At 42.9% G+C, this 18,718-nt stretch overlaps 1 protein-coding gene and 1 non-coding gene across 14 annotated transcripts in view; one reads left to right on the top strand and one right to left on the bottom strand.

The window, feature by feature from the left end:
* Positions 1-18,718, bottom strand: part of MYO9A (myosin IXA) — a 483,806-nt gene that overhangs the window by 392,894 nt on the left and 72,194 nt on the right. The window lies entirely within an intron of this gene.
* On the top strand, positions 2,451-2,555 carry LOC132224073 (U6 spliceosomal RNA). The gene has a single exon (XR_009450590.1). It is a non-coding gene; the product is annotated as a U6 spliceosomal RNA (small nuclear RNA).

Below are 18,718 nucleotides of genomic sequence, written 5' to 3'. Positions count from 1 at the left end.
CTATTAGATCTAATAAACAAATTCAACAAAGCTGCAGGGTACAAACATAATATGCAAAAAATCCATTATCCTATATAATAAAAGAGAAACATGCAAATTAACTGTCCCTCTGGTACGCTCAAGCCACGCCACAAGCCACGCCCACAAGCCAATTAGCAGCGAGTATGCAAATCAACCCAACTAAGATGGTGGCGACCAAGGAGGTGGAGCAAGCAGGAGGCTTGGGTTGCCCCCGGCGATGGAGGAAGCCAAGCTGCCCTCCTGCCCTGGCTGGCCCTCGGCTCTGCTCAAGGCTACAAAGTTTCAATTATAGAAGATAAATTAATCCCAGATACCTGCTTCCAGACAGCCGTGGCTTCCGCTCAAAGTTACAAAATTTCAATTATAGAAGATAAATAAATCCAAAAAAAAAAAAAAAAAAGGAGAGGCTGGGAGCTTGGTTGCCAGGGGGGACATGGCCAGCCTGAAATGGCCCTCAGCACCTCACCCAGGCTGACCACACCCCCATGGGGTGAGGGTACACACTGGGGGGCTTGGCCAGACTGCAAGCAGCCATCAGCCCCTCATCCAGGCTGGCCAGACACCCCAGTGGGGACCCCCACCCTGAAGAGAGTGTGGCCAGCCTGCAAATGGCCCTCAGCCCCTCACCCAGGCTGGCCAGGCATGCCAGGTGGCCCCCTCACTCTGAAGGGGCTGTGGCAAGCCTGCAAACAGCCATCAGCCCCTCACCCAGGCTGGCCAGGCACCCCACAGGACCCCCATCCTGATCCACCCTTTAAGGCAAACTAGCTGGCCCCCACCCATGCACCAAGCCTCTATCCTATATAATAAAAGGGTAATATGCAAATTGATCCTAACAGCAGAACGACAGGGAATGACTGGTCACTATGACACACACTGACCACCAGGGGGCAGACGCTCAATGCAGGAGCTGCTCCCTGGTGGTCAGTGCGCTCCCACACGGGGAGCTCTGCTCAGCCACAAGCCTGGCTGACGGCCGCCAGCATAGCGGTCGTGGCAGGAGCCTCTCCTGCCTCCTCAGCAGTGCTAAGGATGTCTGACTGCAGCTTAGGCCTGCTCCCCGCTGGCAAGTGGACATCCCCCAAGAGCCCTGGGCTGCCAGAGGGATGTCTGACTGCCAGCTTAGGCCCGATCCCCCAGGGAGCTGTAGAACCCCCCCGAGTGCACAAATTTTTGTGGACCGGGCCTCTAGTATTCTATATACTAGCAATAACAGAAAATAAAATTAAGAAAAATAATTATATATACGGTAGCATAAAAACTAAAATACTTGTAATAATTTAACAAAGAGGTGTAAGACTTATACACTAAACATTTTTAAATATTGTTGAAGAAAATTAAAGAATAACTACACAAAAGAAAAGACATCCTGTATGCCTGGGTTTGAAGACTTAATATTGTTGAAATCTACAGATTTAGGAAAATTCCTATCAAAATTAAAGCTACCATCTTTGGAAGAAAAAGTCAAAAGACTCAAAATGCCCAAAACAATCTTGAGGAAGAAGAAATTTGGAGGATTCACACATCCTGATTTTAAAAACTACTACAAAGCTATAGTAATTAACACATTGTTTGCGGGTAGTTTTTATCGCGTGCTAACAGGTGGCGCAGGACATTTTTGCTAATTTTTTTATTATTATTATTCATTTTGACTTTAGTATAAAGTTACTAAATATCTTTCTACTCAATTTTTATCAAACTGTCATATGTACATAACTGTGACTTGGGCTTCATATTTTCTCTCTATCCTTTGGTCATAACTATTCACATTTTCATTATTGAGTATCAATAAGCCTGTTTGTCAGCAACATTTCTAAGGTGAAAAAAAACAGGTAGAGTATATGAATGCTGGTTTTATATCAGATATTAAGGATTGTATTTAATACCCTACATGGAAATATCCCTTGCTGAATGTCCATATGAAAGGTTTTATTTACTCCATAATAACATAATTAGGCTAACTAAGGAACTAATACTAACTTAGAGATAATTTAATGAAACTCCAAAAAGGCATAGTAAATTTTAAGTAGATAATAATGCAATAGAAATGATACTATTTAAAAGAAAATGATAAAATCCTACATGACATACTAAATATAAATTAATTATAGTTTATTGACTCATTTTCACAAATATAATCTCTAACTCTGCTAGGACATGTTATAACTAAAGTAATCCATTTCCTTGATGCAATAGTAACCTTCCTTCATTCTTCTTTTTTAAAGTCAAGAAACACAAACATAATTTCACAAGTTTCTGTATGTTTTCTCTAAATGAAGTTTGTTTTCATTATGTCAATTATTTCCCTCAAAGGTATGTGGAGTAATAAATGAAAATATAAACAAGCATAATAGTGATAATACATCTGTTGCAGCACACAATAAATTATATTATGAGGACATTCAAAAATTAAAAATTAGCAATCTTATGCTCGCTTCAGCAGTTCATATACTAAAATTAGACCAATAAAGAGGAGATTAGCTTGGCCCCTGAGTGAGGATGACATGCAAATATGTGAAGTGTTTCATATTTTTAAAGAAAAATTAAATGAAATGGAAGCAATCAAAATAGATGCAAATTTTAAAATAATGGTTATAAGGATGCTCAAGGACCTTAAAGGAAGAATTGCTGGAGTCCAACCCCAGCGGGTCCAGGTGTTCCCAAAGGTGTAGACGGCGTCAGCGAAGAAGGAATGACACGGAGACAGCGTTCAGTTGATCAGCAGCATAGCCAGGATCTCCAGCCAAGTTCTGGTCTGGATCTCCAGCAAAGTTCTGGTTAGGATCTCCAGCCAGGTTCTGTGTCCATGTTCTCTTGCTAGGTAGGTTCTCCAGCCAGGTTCTGTCCAAGTTCTCTAGCCAGGTGCCGGGGTCCAACCCCAGCGGGTCCAGGGGTTCCTCAAAGGTGTGGACGGAGTCGGCGACGAAGGAATGACATGGAGGCAGGGTTCAGTTGATCAGCAGCCTAGCCAGGATCTCTAGCCACAATCTCCAGCCAAGTTCTGTGTCCATGTTCTCTTGCTAGGTTCTCCAGCCAGGTTCTGTCCAGGTTCTAGTCAGGCTCTCTTGCCATGTTCTATAGTCAGGTTCAGTCCAGGATCTATTGCCATGTTCTCTCCAGCGAAGTTCTTCTGTCTCCAGGCTCCGTGTAGGTTCTGTCTTCTGAATTCTGTCTCATGAGTTCTGAGTTCTAAATTCTGTCTGTCGTTGTCTTGTTGCATCTGTATTTATACCAGTTGATTCTAATCCTGTCAATTTCTATTACAAAGGTTAGGGCGTTTCTTATCTCCATTCCAGGGAGTAAAGATTATGTAGCTTAAGCATGATTGTTTGCAGTTAAATTGATTAACTACCCGCCTGGCACTTAGTTAAGGAGTTTCATCCCCTCCCTAACTTCAGGGGAAAATCCCTACCTGGGGATTCAACCTTTCTCGGAGAGGTGACCTTGGTTAAAACACAGCGCCAAGAAGGTGAGCAAACATATTAAGAACCGTATGCTATATATGCCAGGTCCCTTGAAACAGCAAGGATGGACCGGCTCCCGGCAGCCAGGTTCAGTCACCAGGTTCTAGTCAGGTTCTCTTGCCATGTTCTATCCAGGTTCTGTAGCCAGGTTCTGTCTCTAGGTTCTTCAGCCAGGTTCTCTTGCTAGGTTCTGCCTCTAGGTTCTGTGGCCAGTTTCTGTCCAGGATCTTTTGCCATGTTCTCTCCAGCGAAGTTCTTCTGTCTCTAGGTTCTGTGTAGGTTCTGTCTTCTCCATTTTTGCTAACTTTTTGCGCAAATGGCAACGTTCAGTAAAATTACGATGACTTTAGTTTACGTATTTATACGTTACCCTCATTCTACCGCTAGTCTATAAAAAACGTATTAATACGTGTCCCGCGCTCTACTACCTCCAATCAACGTAAAACATATAAATACGTTTCCCGCATACAATGTGTTAAGATAAGGCAGTAATACCATATAGATAAACAAGTAGATCAATGGGTTAAAACTGGGATAAAGAAATAAATCCTTGCATTAATGGTCTACTGAGTTTCAACAAGGATGCCAAGACAATTCAATGGGGACAAACTGTCTTTTCAACACATGGTGATCCATATGCAAAATAATAAAGCTGGACTCCTACCTTATACCATATAAATAAATAATTCAAAATGAATCAAAGACCTAAATGTCAAGGTGAAAAATATAAAACTCTTAGGAGAAACCATAGGTATAAATCTTCATGATCTTGGATTTGGCTATGGTTTCTTATAATAACACCAAATATACAAGTTACTAAAGAAAAAATAAACTGTACTTCATCAAAATTAAATACGTTTGTGCTTCAAAAGACAGAATAAAGAAAATGAAAAGACAATCCACAGAGTGGGAGAAAATATTTGCAAGTCATATATCTGATCCACATCCAGAATATATAAAGAATTGTTACAACTCAATAGTAACGAAAAAGAAAGATTCATAGTTTTAGATGGGCAAAGAATTTGAATAAACATATCTTCAAAGATGATATACAAAAGAACAACAAGGGCATGGAAAACATGGTCAACATCATTAGTCATTAGAGAAATGCAAATCAAAACCAGGAGATACCACTTCACACATAGTAGGACAATAATAATAACAAGTATAGGTGAGGATGTGGAAAATATGGAACCCTCAGACATTAATGGTAGGAATCTAAAATAGTGTAGTCATTTCAAAAAACAGTTTGGAAGTTCCTCAGTTAGTTAAATACAACTACAAAATGACACAATTCCATGCCTAAGTATATACCCATGAGAACTGAAAACATATGTCCCCACAATATCTTGTACATGAATGGTCATAACAACATTATTCATATAGCCAAAAAAAAAAAGGAAACAACCCAAATGTTCATCAATGTATAACTGGATAAACAAAATTGGTATGTCTATACAATGAAATATGATTCTGCTAAAAAAAAGGATATGAAGTACTGGTAACATCTCACAACATGAATGGACCTTTATTTTATTCGTTAATCCTCATCCAAGGATATTTTCCCATTGATTTTTAGAGAGAGTGAAAGGGGGGGGGGGGCAGGGAGAGATAGAGATACAGAAACATCACTGTGGAAGAGATACATAGATTAGTTGCCTCTGGAACACGCCCCAACTGCGCTGGGGATTGAGCCTGCAACCTAGATACATACCCTTGACTGGAATCGAACCTGGAACCCTTCAGTCTTCAGGCCAAAGCTCTATCCACTGTGCCAAAATGGTTAGGGCATGAATGGACCTTTAAAACACTATACTAAGTGAAAGAAGTCAGACACAAAGAATATATATTGTATAATTCCATTTATACAATGAAATATCTGGAATAGGTAATCCCACAGACAGAACACAGATTGGTGGTTTCCAAGAGCGGGAAGAAGGGCAGAATGGGAAGTGACTGATTAATGGTCATGGGATTTTCTTTTGGAATGAAAAAGTTTTGAAACTAGACAGAGGAAGAGGTTGTGTAACAACGTGAATATATTAAATGTCACTGAAGTATACACTTTAAATAGTTAATTTTATGTTATATGAATTTCACCTCAAAAAAGTAAAAAAAATTTTACAAGAAGGCAAAAAAAGATAAAGGACACAAGGAATATAAGGGATTAATAGGAAATAATTCAAGAGGATACATTCAAAGGTAACCATATCAGGAATCTCATTAAAGGTAAATGGTAAAAACAGCCCAATTAAAAGCCAGAGATAGTCACATTACTTAAAAAAGCAAGGCCCATTGACAACCAAGAGAGTTTCGTAGGTAAACACCAATAAGCACCGCTGCCAACACCACATCAAAATTACAACTGGAATACAGAACAACCATCATTCACAACCACCTGAAATCTGGCTAAATGGAAGTCCTAAAACTAGAAAAGTAAAGAGAAAAGCACATGGAGACTAGTAGGAGGGGTGGAGGCACAGAATGGGCTTGTCTGACACCCACGGGTATGTGGCATGTTTTTAATCAGAAGGGATATCTTGGTTGCTGAGGTCTTCCATGAGGAGCAAGGGGTCCCAGCCCCACACCAGACCACTGGACAAAGGTTCCAGAGTTAGGAAGAGAAGCCCCTGTAAATTCAGGCTCTAAAAACCACAGGGTTTTTGTCTTGGTTTGGGTTTTTTTTAATATATATTTTTTTAATTAAATCTTTATTGTTCAGATTATTACATTTGTTCCTCTTTTTTTTTCCCCCCCATAACTCCCCTCCTCCCAGTTCCCGCCCCACCCTCCGCCCTCACTCCCCACCCACTGTCCTCATCCATAGGTGCACGATTTTTGTCCAGTCTCTTCCCACATCTCCCACACCCCTTTCCCCCCCAAGAATAGTCAGTCCATTCCCTTTCTATGTCCCTGATTCTATTATAATCAACAGTTCATTCTGTTCATCAGATTATTAATTCACTTGATTCTTAGATTCACTTGTTGATAGATGCATATTTGTTGTTCATAATGTGTATCTTTACCTTTTTCTTCCTCTTCCTCTTCTTAAAGGATACCTTTCAGCATTTCATATAATCCTGGTTTGGTGGTGATGAACTCCTTTAGCTTTTCCTTATCTGTGAAGCTCTTTATCTGACCTTCAATTCTGAATGATAGCTTTGCTGGATAAAGTAATCTTGGTTGTAGGTTCTTGGTATTCATCACTTTGAATATTTCTTGCCACTCCCTTCTGGCCTGCAAAGTTTCTGTTGAGAAATCAGCTGACAGTCGTATGGGTATTCCCTTGTAGGTAACTGAGTTTCTTTCTCTTGCTGTTTTTAAGATTCTCTCTTTGTCTTTTGCTCTTGGCATTTTAATTATGATGTGTCTTGGTGTGGTCCTCTTTGGATTCCTTTTGTTTGGGGTTCTCCGAGCTTCTTGGACCTGTAAGTCCATTTCTTTCACCAGGTGGGGGAAGTTTTCTGTCATTATTTCTTCAAATAGGTTTTCAATATCTTGCTCTCTCTCATCTTCTGGCACCCCTATAATTCTGATGTTGGTACGCTTGAAGCTGTCCCAGAGGCTCCTTACACTATCCTCGCATTTTTGGATTCTTTTTTCATTTTGCTTTTCCGGTTGGATGTTTTTTGCTTCCTCGAATTTCAAATCATTGACTTGATTCTTGCGCTCCTCTGGTCTGCTGTCGGGCGTCTGTATAATATTCGTTATTTCAGTCCGTGTATGCTTAATTTCTCGTTGGTTCCCCAATATAAGATCGAGGGTCTTATTAGTTTTCGTGTAGATCTCATTAAGTTTATCGACAGCTTTTAAACAGTTCTTGAGAGACCTTAAAAGTGTGGTTCTGAACTCTATATCTTCCATTGACAATTTTGTCCTGTTTCTTTGTCTCTGCATTTTGTTATGCTTCCTTGGTGTACCCCCTAGTGGTCTTTGTTCGAAGTCTTATAGTTAAATCTTGATTGTTGTAGCTAATTCCAGGGAGGGTTTGACCTCCAGGCCAAGTGGCTATTAATATATTTTTATTGATTTCAGAGAGGAAAGGAGAGGAAGAGAGAGATGGAAACATCTACACTAATAAAAGAGAAACATGATAATTGGCGTACGACCGCTACCCATCCCATTGGCTAATCCCCCTGTTACTCACAGACTAGGGCCAAGATATGCAAATTAACTGGCAGCCAAGATGGCGGCCAGCAGCCAGGCAGTTGATGCGAACAGGGAGGCTTGCTTGCTTCAGTGACGGAGAACTCCAACGTTCCCCGCCTGACTTGCCGGCCTCTCAGCTGCAACTCTAAGCAACTATGTTGCGAATATAGAAGCTAAAAAAAACCCAGAAACCTGCTTTACTCAGCGGGGCTTCAGCCAGCCAGACCGCAACATTGTATCAAATACAAACGGTAAACAAAGGCCAGAAACCTGTTTTCAGCAGCCGAGGCCTCAGAGTTAAAGCTGGTCCAGAATAAAAAAAAAAAAAAAGGAAAAAACGGAGCGGTTGGGAGCTTCAGTCCCAGCCTGAAAACAGCCCGCAGCCCCTCAGCCAGACTGGCCAGGCACCCCAGTGGGGACCCCCACCCTGAAGGGTGTGTGACCAGCTGCAAACAGCCATCATCCCCTCATCCAGGCTGGCCAGGCACCCCAGTGGGGACCCCCACCCTGATCCAGGACACCCTTCAGGGCAAACCAGCCAGCCCCACCCATGCACCAGGCCTCTATTCTATATAGTAAAAGGGTAATATGCCTCCCAGCACCGGGATCAGCAGAGTCGCTAGGCCTCCCCGCACCGGGATCAGCGTGACAGGGGGCAGCGCCCAAACCCGCTGATCACCCTGCAGCTCTGTGTGTGACAGGGTGCAGGGCCCCAACCCCCCCGCCCCCCACGGACCCTGTTGTGTGTGTGATGGGGTAGAGCCATAACCTCCCCATTGGCCCTGCCCTGAGTGTGACAGTGGCGCCACCCCAACCACCTGATCGGCCCTGCTCTGTAGGTGATAGAGGGCGGCACCCCAACCCCCCCCCCCTTACGGGCCCTGCTCTGTGTGTGATGGGGTAGAGTCATAACCTCCCCATCTGCCCTGCCCTGAGTGTGACAGTGGCGGCGCCCCAACCCCCTGATCGGCCCTGCTCTGTGGGTGATAGAGGGCGGTGCCCCAACCCCCTGATCTGCCCTGCCCTGAGTGTGACAGGGGGCGGTGCCCCAACTCCCCTATCGGCCCTACTCTGTGAGTGACAGGGGGGAGCTCCTCAACCCCCTGATCGGCCCTGCTCTGTGCATGACAGGGGGGAGCTCCCCAACCCCCTGATTGACCCTGCTCTGGGCATGACAGGGTATGGAGCCCCAACCCCCCTGATGGGCCCTGCTCTGTGCATGACAGGGGGTGGCGTGGCGCCGCAACCTCCCCATCGACCCTGCCTTGAGTGTGACAGGGGGCGGTGCCCCAACCCCCCAATCGGCCCTACCCTGAGCGTGACTGAGGGTGGCATCGCAACCACCTGATCCACCCTGCTCTGTGCATGACAGGGGAAGGCGCCCCAACTCCCCAATCTGCCCTGCTCTGAGCCCAACCAGGGGCTGCACCTAGGGATTGGGCCTGCCCTCTGCCACCCGGGAGCAGGCCTAAGCCAGCAGGTCGTTATCTCCCGAGGGGTCCCAGACTGCGAGAGGGCACAGGCCAGTCTGAGGGACCCCCCCTTCCCCCGAGTGCACAAATTTTTGTGCACCGGGCCTCTAGTCAATAATAAGAGAGAATCATTGAACAGCTGCCTCCTGCCGCCCTATACTGGGGATCAAGCCCTAAACCTGCGCATGTAACCCTGACGGGAATCAAAGCTGGGACCCTTCAGTGCTCAGGCTGATGCTCTATCCACTGAGCCAAACCAGCCAGGGCCAGAGAGTTTTTGAAAAGCCCTGGTCTAGACGGCTTCACAGAAGAGTTTTATCAAACATTCAAAGAAATAACACCCATCCTCCTCAAACTATTCCAAAAAATTCAAGAGGAAGGAATACTTCCACACTCTTTTTATGAAGCCAGCTTTATCCTAATTCCAAAACAAGATAAAGACACTACAAAGAAAGGGAACTACAGGCCAATATCCCTGATGAACATAGATGCTAAAATCCACAACAAAATATTAGCAAATCAGGTCCAGAAATATATTAAAAAGCTCATACACCATGACCAAGTGAGATTTATTCTGGAGATGCAAGGCTGGTACAATATTTGCAAATCAATAAATGTGATACATCCAATAAACAAAAGATAAAAACCAAATGATCATAACGATTGATGCAGAAAAAGCATTCAACAAAATCCAGCACCTTTTTTTATAACAACTCTCAGTAAAGTGGGAATAGAGGGAGCATACCTGAACACAGTGATGGCGAACCTATGATATGCGTGTCAGAGGTGACATGCGAACTCATTTTTTTGGTTGGTTTTTCTTTGTTAAATGGCATTTAAATATATAAAATAAATATCGAAAATATAAGTCTTTGTTTTACTATGGTTGCAAATATCAAAAAATTTCTATATGTGACACCGCACCAGAGTTAAGTTAGGGTTTTTCAAAATGCTGACACGCCGAGCTCAAAAGGTTCGCCATCACTGCCTGAACATGATAAAGGCTATATATGACAAACCTATAGCCAACATAATACTCAATGGGCAAAAATTAAAAGTGTTTCCCTTAGAACAGGAACAAGACAAAGATGTCCACTTTCACCACTCTTATTCAACATAGTACTGGAAGTCCTAGGCACAGCCATCAGAAAGCATGGATGGACCTAGAAAATATTATGTTAAGTGAAATAAGCCAAACTGAGAAAGACAAATATTACATGATCTCACTTATTTGTAGAATCTAAAGAACAAAATGAACTGACCAACAAAATAAGACCTGAAGCAGGGAGGCATGGAACAGACTGGCATAACTAATGTGGGCTTGGGATGACAGGAGAGATAAACCAAAGAACTTATATACTTACTAGAAGCCCAGTGCATAGATTGGTGCACCAGTGGGGTCCCTTGGCCTGGCCTGTAGGGATCAGGCTAAAACCGGCAGTCTGGCATCCCCCAAGGGGTCCCAGATTGCGAGAGGGCACTCTGAAAAATTGCTGTCGCTCAACAGCTCCTGCATTGAGTGTCTGCACCCTTGGTGGTCAGTGCATGTCATAGCTACCAGCCGGTCAGCCAGTCAGCGGGTCACTTAGGCTTTTATACATATAGACTAGAGGCCCGGTGCACAAAAATTTGTGCGCTGGGGGGTAGGCGGTCCCTCAGCCCGGCCTGTACCCTCTCACAGTCTGGGACCCCTCGGGGGTGACCACTTCCTGGCTTAGGCCTACTCCCCAGGGGATTGGGCCTAAGATGGCAATCAGACATCCCTCTCGCAGCCCGGCAACCCTTGGCGGATGTCCACTTGCCAGCGGGGAGCAGACCTAAGCTGCAGTCGGACATCCTTAGCGCTGCTGAGGAGGCAGGAGAGGCTCCCACCACCACCGCTGTACTGGCATCCATCAGCCTGGCTTGTGGCTGAGCAGAGCTCCCCACTGTGAGAGCGTACTGACCACCAGAGGGCAACTCCTGCATTGATCGTCCGCCCCCTGGTGGTCAGTGTGTGTCATAGTGACCAGTGATTCCCAGTCTTTCTGCTGTTAGGGTCAGTTTGCATATTACCCTTTTACTATATAGGATAGAGGCCTGGTGCATGGGTGGGGGCCAGCTGGTTTGCCGTGAAGGGTGTCCCGGATCAGGGTGAGGTCCGGCTTAGGTACCTGGCCAGCCTGGATGAGGGGATGATGGCTGTTTGCAGCTGGTCACACCCCTTTCAGGGTGGGGGTCCCCACTGGGGTGCCTGGCCAGCCTGGGTGAGGGGCTGAGGGCCATTTTCAGGCTGGCGGGCGACTGAAGTTCCCAGCCTCTTTTTTTTTTTTTTTTTATTCTGGGATTTATTTACCTTCTATAGCTGTCACTGGAGCTGACAGCTGGCTCCAGCTCTGAGGCCCAGCTCCAGCTCTGAGGCCGTTGCCAGCTGAAAGCAGGTATCTCAGTTTGTTTAGCTTCTATACTTGAAACATTGTTGCTTCCGGAGCTCAGAGCTGGGCCGATGCAGTTGTGGAACCCTGGCTTCCTCCATCACTGGAGCAAGCAAGCCTCATGTTCACTTCAGCTGTGTGGCTGCCGGCCACCATCTTTGTTGGCAGTTAATTTGCATATCCTGCTGATTAGCCAATGGAAAGCGTAGCGGAGGTATGGTTAATTACCATGTTTGTCTATTATTAGATAGGATATGCATAACCCATGGACACAGGCAATAGGGTAATGAACACCTGGGGGATGGCTAGAGCCTGGGAGGAGGGGGGGTGAAATGGGAGATATCAGTAATACTATCAATAAAAAATATATTAAAAAAAATAAAATAATATCAATATGTAGGCCACACAGACCAAAAAAAAAACAAACAGAAAAGAAAGGTAAGGTCTCAAATCAATGACTTCACATACCACACTAGGAAACTAAAAGAGTAAATGTAATGTAATTAAGTTACATTAAATGTGATGTAAACCAAAAAAAAATAAGGGTCAAAGCTGAAAATACTGAAATATAAAACAGCAAAAGAACAACAACAAAAATCCATAAAACCAAAATGTGGTGCTTTACATAATAAAAGAATATTATATAAAACATGATGTCAATAAATTTAACATAGATTGACCAAAAACTTTCTTTGAAAAACACAAATTACCAAAGCTCAATCAAGAAGAATAAATACACATAGCTCTGTATGTACTTGAAAAGTTAAAACTTTGTTTAAAAACTTTGGGGGTGTGGGGGGGGGGGCAAAATAAACACAAACAAAACCACACCAGGGTCTTACTTCATTGATAATATCTAACAGAGATAATAGGAAAAAATACCAGATTCACACAAACTTTTCCAAAAATGTGAAAGACTTCACAACTCCTTTCCATTGGGCCTGCATTTCCCTGATACCAAAAACAAACAAAAAGGCATTAAAGAAAACAATATTTCTCATGACCACAGATGCAAAAATTCTAAACAAAAATGTTAGCAAGTCAAACCAGAAAAACATTAAAAGATAATACATCATGACCAAGTGGCCTTTATCCCAGGAATGCTAAGCTGGTTTGCCATTCAAAAATCCATCAATGTAATTCACCATATTATAACAAATTATTTTTTTTAATCATATGATCATCTCAACAGACAGAGAAAAAGCATTTGACAAAAAATCTAATACCTGACCTGGCTGGGTAGCTCAGCTGGTTAGAACATCATCCTGATACCCTAAGGTTGTAGATTGGTCAGGGCACATACAAGAATCAACCAATGAATGCATAATTAATAGAACAAATCGATGTTTCTGTGTCTCTGTCTCTCTGTCTCTGTCTCCCCCTGCCTCTTCCCCCTCTAAAATCAATTTTTTAAAAAATCCAACATCCATTCCTAATAAAAAAAAATCTAACAAAGTAGTAATAAAAGGGAACAACCTCAGTCTAATAATGAGGATTTACACAAAACCAACAGATATCATCATACTTATTTAAGGACTGAATGCTTTCCCTCTTATATTCCACATTATACTGGAGTAACCAATGAAATCTGCAAGGAAAAGAGACATTTGGATTGGAAGGAAGAAATAAAACAGCCCTTTTATTCACAAACACGATCTCCTATGTGCAAAAGCTAATGGAAACTAAAAAAAAAAATAACAGAACTAATATTTGCATCTAGCCAGGTTATAGAATACAAAAACAATATACCAAGATCAACTGTATTTCTATACACTAGGAATTACCAATTGAAAAATTTTAAATGCCATACATGAAAAATTGAGATACAAGCTTACCAAAGTTATAAAAGACTTGTACATTGAGAACAACAAAATACTGCTGACAGAAACTACACATCTTAATAAATGGAGTAACTTGTTCTTGGGTCAGATGACTTAATATTGTTACCATGTCAAATCTGCCCCAAACTGAGCTACAGATTCAATGCTATACCAATCAAAGTCCCAAAGGCTTTTATAGGGAAATTGATGACTTAGTTATAAAATTCATATGGAAATGCAAAGAATCTAGAATGTCCAAACAACTCTGCAAAAAAAAAGAAACTGGAGGACTAATACTACCCAATTTCAAGAATTATTGTAAAGCTATAAAATGAAAATAAAGTGGCACTGGTATAAAGGCAAACAAACAGGACAATGTGACAGAAGAATCCAGAAATAAACTGACATATACATGGGCAAATTATTTTTTAAAAAAAGACACAAAGGCAATAAGGTGAAGAAAAAATAGACTTGAAACAAATGAATATTAACAGGTAATCTCTGCATCTCTATTTGCACCATATACAAAAATGGACCACAGTCCTAAATGTAAATAGAAAAAAATACAAGAAAATCTTTGCAACCTAGTAGTTAGGCAGTTTTCTTAAATGTAACACCAAAAGAACAATCCATAAAGAAAAAAATGGCTACATTGAAATTGATCAAAATTTAGTATTATGGTCTTCAAAAGGTACTATTAAAACAAGATTAGCCCAGCCAGTGTGGCTCAATGATTGAGTGTCAACCTATGAACCAGGTCATGGTTCAATTTCCAGTCAGGGCACATGCTGAGGTTACAAGCTCGATCCCTGGTATGGGGAGTGCAGGAGGCAGCCAATTAATGATTCTCTCTCATTGTTGATGTTGCTACCTCTCTATTCCTCTCCTTTTCTCTTTCAAATCAATAAAAATATTTTTAAAAAAGAGATGATTAAATCTGGGAGAAATTTCACCAAGGAGGTGAAAGTTCTGTACAATGAAAACTCTAAAATATTAATAAATAGAAAGGTATTCCATGCTCATGGATTTTAAATGTCCATATTACCCAAAGCAATCTACAAATTCATTGCAATTCCTATCAAAATTCCAATGGCATATTTCACAGAAATGGGAAAAAAATCCTAACATATGTATGGAGTTACAAAAGACACTAATAGCCAAAGCAATCTTGAAAAAGGAAAATAAAGCTGAAAGCATCACATGTCTTAGGAAAAATATTGCAACTATCACTCCTCCTGATTTTAAATGATATTATAAAGCTATAATAATCAAACAGTATGATGCGGACAACCATGATGGCGGCATAAGGTATATACCTATACGTGCCGCCCCTCACAAACACATTAAAACTACAACTAGGCATGTTTTGGAGAAACCAAGATAGCAGCATAGGTAAACACCTGAAATTGCTGCCTCACACAACAGCTTCAAAAATACAACAAAAATACAAAACAGACATCATCCAGAACCACAAGGAGGCTGGCTGAGTGAAAATTCTACAACTAGAAGGAAAGAGAAAAGCATACCGAGACTCAGAGGAGCTGTGGTGCAGATGTAAAGTACAGAGGTATGGAGGCGCACGCGGAGAGGGCTGGCGGCTGAGGACACGGTTATATTTGTCAATCGGTAGGGAGTCTCAAGCTCTGAGCTCAAGTTCTGGGCGAGTCTCTGGGGACCCAGACTCATACGGGAGAAACTGGACTGTCTGGCATCAGTCGGAACTCAAAGACAGCTTTCTCTCAGAGGTGCTTGCAGCGATTGCCAGGACACTGAGAAACGGGGCCTCTGAGGGCAGCCATAGCTGCTTGCTCCACCCTGTTGATCCCCTGGGACCCCTGCCCCGCCCAAGCTGTGTGCCGGCTTTTGCATATGAAAGGCCTGGCCCTTTGCAATCTGAAAATTACCTAACAAACTGCAGCTGGTCCAAGGCCCAAGGGCAACTTGCATTGCTTCACAGCTGAGCTCCTGCTGGGTAGCCTCAGGGAGAGGCTAGATTAGCACCTCCTTAGATCCAGGAGCCAGTGTGCCCGGTGGTCAGAGTGTGACCATCCAGATTGCAGCTCCTCGGATCCATGAAGGACACACTCAGGGGGCAGACTCAGTGAGCATCAAAGCCCCACTGAAGCAAGTCTTGCCCTGGAGGGGTGTTTCTAGCACAGAAGTTCTCCCACTGCAGAAAACAGCTGATTCTCACAGCCAATTGGCCTGGATGTCAATTCCTCCCAGTGATACCTACAACAATCAAGGCTTAACTACAACAAGACTGTGCACAAAGCCCACAAGGGGGTTCACCAAGAGTGTCCACCTCAGGTAAATGGGGAGGCTGAGCCACTGGGCCCTATAGGACACCTAGCACAGAAAGCCACTCTAGTAACACAGGGAAGCATAAAAAATGCAGAGACAAAGAAACAGGACACAAATGACAGAAATGGGTGAAAGCAAACTACTGGATATAGAGTGCAAAACCACACTTTTAAGGTTTTTCAAGAACTTTCTAGAAACCGCTGATAAATTTAGTAAGACGCTCAAAAAGTTTGGTGAGACTGCTGATAAATGTAGTGAGACCCTCAAGAAATCTAGTGAGACCCTCAAGATTATGAGAAAGGACCAATTAGAAATTAAGCATACACTGACTGAAATAAAGGATATTATGCAGAGTTCCAACAGCAGACTAGAGGATCGCAAGAATCAAGTCAAAAATTTGAAATATGAAGAAGGAAAAAACACCCAACCAGAAAAGCAAAAATGAAAAAAGAATCCAAAAATACGAAGATAGCGTAAGGAGCCTCTGGGACAGCTTCAAGCGCACCAACATCTGAATTATAGGGGTGCCAGAAGAAGAGAGAGCAAGATATTGAAAACCTATTTGAAGAAATAATGACAGAAAACTTCCCCTACCTGGTCAAAGAAATAGACTTACAAGTCCAGGAAGCGCAGAGAACCCCAAACAAAAGGAATCCAAAGAGGACCACACCAAGACACATCATAATTAAAATGCCAAGAGCAAAAGACAAAGAGAGAATCTTAAAAGCAGCAAGAGAAAGTCAGTTTCCTACAAGGGAGTACCCACAAGATTGTGAGCTGATTTCTCAACAGAAACTTTGCAGGCCAGAAGGGAGTGGCAAGAAATATTCAAAGTGATGAATAGCAAGAACCTACAACCAAGATTACTTTATCCAGCAAAGCTATCATTCAGAACTGAAGGTCAGATAAAGAGCTTCACAGATAAGGAAAAGCTAAAGGAGTTCATCACCACTAAACCAGTATTATATGAAATGCTGAAAGGTATCCTTTAAGAAGAGGACGAAGAAAAAGGTAAAGATACAAATTATGAACAACAAATACACTTCTATCAACAAGTAAACCTAAAAATCAAGTGAATAAATAATCTGATGAACAGAATAAACTGGTGATTATAATAGAATCAGGGATATAGAAAGGGAGTGGACTGATTATTCTTGGGGGCGGGAAAGGGTGTGGGGGATGCGGGAAGAGACTGAACAAAAATCGTTCACCTATGGATGAGGACAGAGGGGGGGTGAGGGCGGAGGGTGGAGTGGGAACCAGGTGGAGGGGAGCTATGGGGGGAAAAGAGAGGAACAACTGTAATAGTCTGAACAATAAAGATTTAATTAAAAAAAAATAAAAAATGAATGACACTAAATAAATAATTAAGACACTGAAAAAAAAACTACAACTAAAAGACAAAACAGCTTTCATCCAGAACCACGGGAAAGCTGGCTGAGTGGAAGTTCTACAACTAGAAGGGAAGAAAAAAGCGCATTGAGGCTGGGTAGGAGGTGCGGAGGCATCAAGAGCAGAGGTACAGAAGCGCGCAAACCAGGCTGCACCTAGGTGCGCAGTTTTTTTCAATCAGGAGATACAAGGTCACAACTGCACTGAACTTGTTTCCGGCAAGACTCTAGGGACCCAGATTCCTACGGGGAGAAAATGGACTGTCTGGCATTGGGTCGGAAAGTGAGGGTGGCTTTCTTGCAGAACTGCTCACAGAAATCATTGTTACTGTTGGGGGGCGGGACTCGGGACACAGAGACGCCGACTCTCGGAGACAGCTGAGGACAGCCATCGCTGTTTGCTCCACCCTGATGATTCTCTGAGACCCTGCCCCACCCAATTTACAACCCCACCCAATCTGTACACAGCGGTGCAAATGAATCGCCTGTCTTTTTGCAGCCTAACCTAACAAACTGCAGCTAGGTCAGAGAACTCCAAAAATTCCAAACCCCAAACAAAGAGGAGAAATAGCAGATCTCGCAGTAGCTCCTGCTGGGTGGACTCACACAGAGGTTGAATTTGCACCTCCTTGGAGATCCAGGAGCCAGTGTACCCAATGGTCAGATACTAGGTTTCAACTGCTCACATCCATAAGTGACACACTCAAGAGGCAGGCTCAGTAAGCACCAAAGCCCCACTGAAGCAAGTCCTGCCCCATAAGGGTGTCTCCAGCACAGCAGTTCTTCCACTATAGACACAGCGGGTCCTTGCAGTCAATTGGCCTGAAGGTCATTTCCTCCCAGGGATACCAACAGCAATCAACGCTTAACTACAGCAAGATTGTGCACACAGCCCACAAAGGGGTGCACCAAGAGTGCCCACTTCAGGTGACTGGGGAGGCTGAGCCACTGGGCCCAATAGGACACCTACCACACAAAGCCACTCTATCCACACAGGGAAGCAGCCAAAATGCAGAGACAAAGGAATATGTCACAAATGAAAGAAATGGAGGAAAGCAAATTACTGGATTAAGAGTTCAAAACCACAGTTATAAGGTTGCTCATGAATTTTCGACAAACCTCCGAGGAACTTAGTGAGACCTTCAAGAATCTTAATAAGAATCCCCAAAAAATGGAAAATGACCAGTCAGAAATTAAGCTACACTGACTGAAATAAAGAAAAATATACAGAGATCCAACAGAAGACTAGAGGATCCCAAGAATCAAGTCAAAGATTTGAAATACAAAGAAGCAAAACACACCCAACTGGAAAAGCAAAAGGAAAAAGGAATCCAAAAATATGAAGGTAGTGTAAGGAGCCTCTGGGACAACTTCAAGTTACCAGCATTCACATTATGGGGGTGCCAGAAGAAGAGAAAGAGCAAGATATTGAAAGCCTATTAGAAGAAATCATGACAGAAAACTTCCCCTACCTGGTGAAAGAAATAGACTTAGAAGTCCAGGAAGCAAAGAGAACTCCAAATAAGAGGAATCCAAAGAGGACCACACCAAGACACATCATAATTAAAATGCCAAGGGCAAAAGACAAAGAGAGAATCTTAAAAGCAGCAAGAGAAAAACAGTTAGTTACCTACAAGGGAGTGCCCATACGACTGTCAGCTGATTTCTCAACAGAAACCATGC

This window comes from Myotis daubentonii, chromosome 1 (genome assembly GCF_963259705.1).
Source record: "Myotis daubentonii chromosome 1, mMyoDau2.1, whole genome shotgun sequence".
NCBI lineage: Eukaryota > Metazoa > Chordata > Mammalia > Chiroptera > Vespertilionidae > Myotis > Myotis daubentonii.
This window is presented reverse-complemented; position numbering and strand designations above follow the sequence as displayed.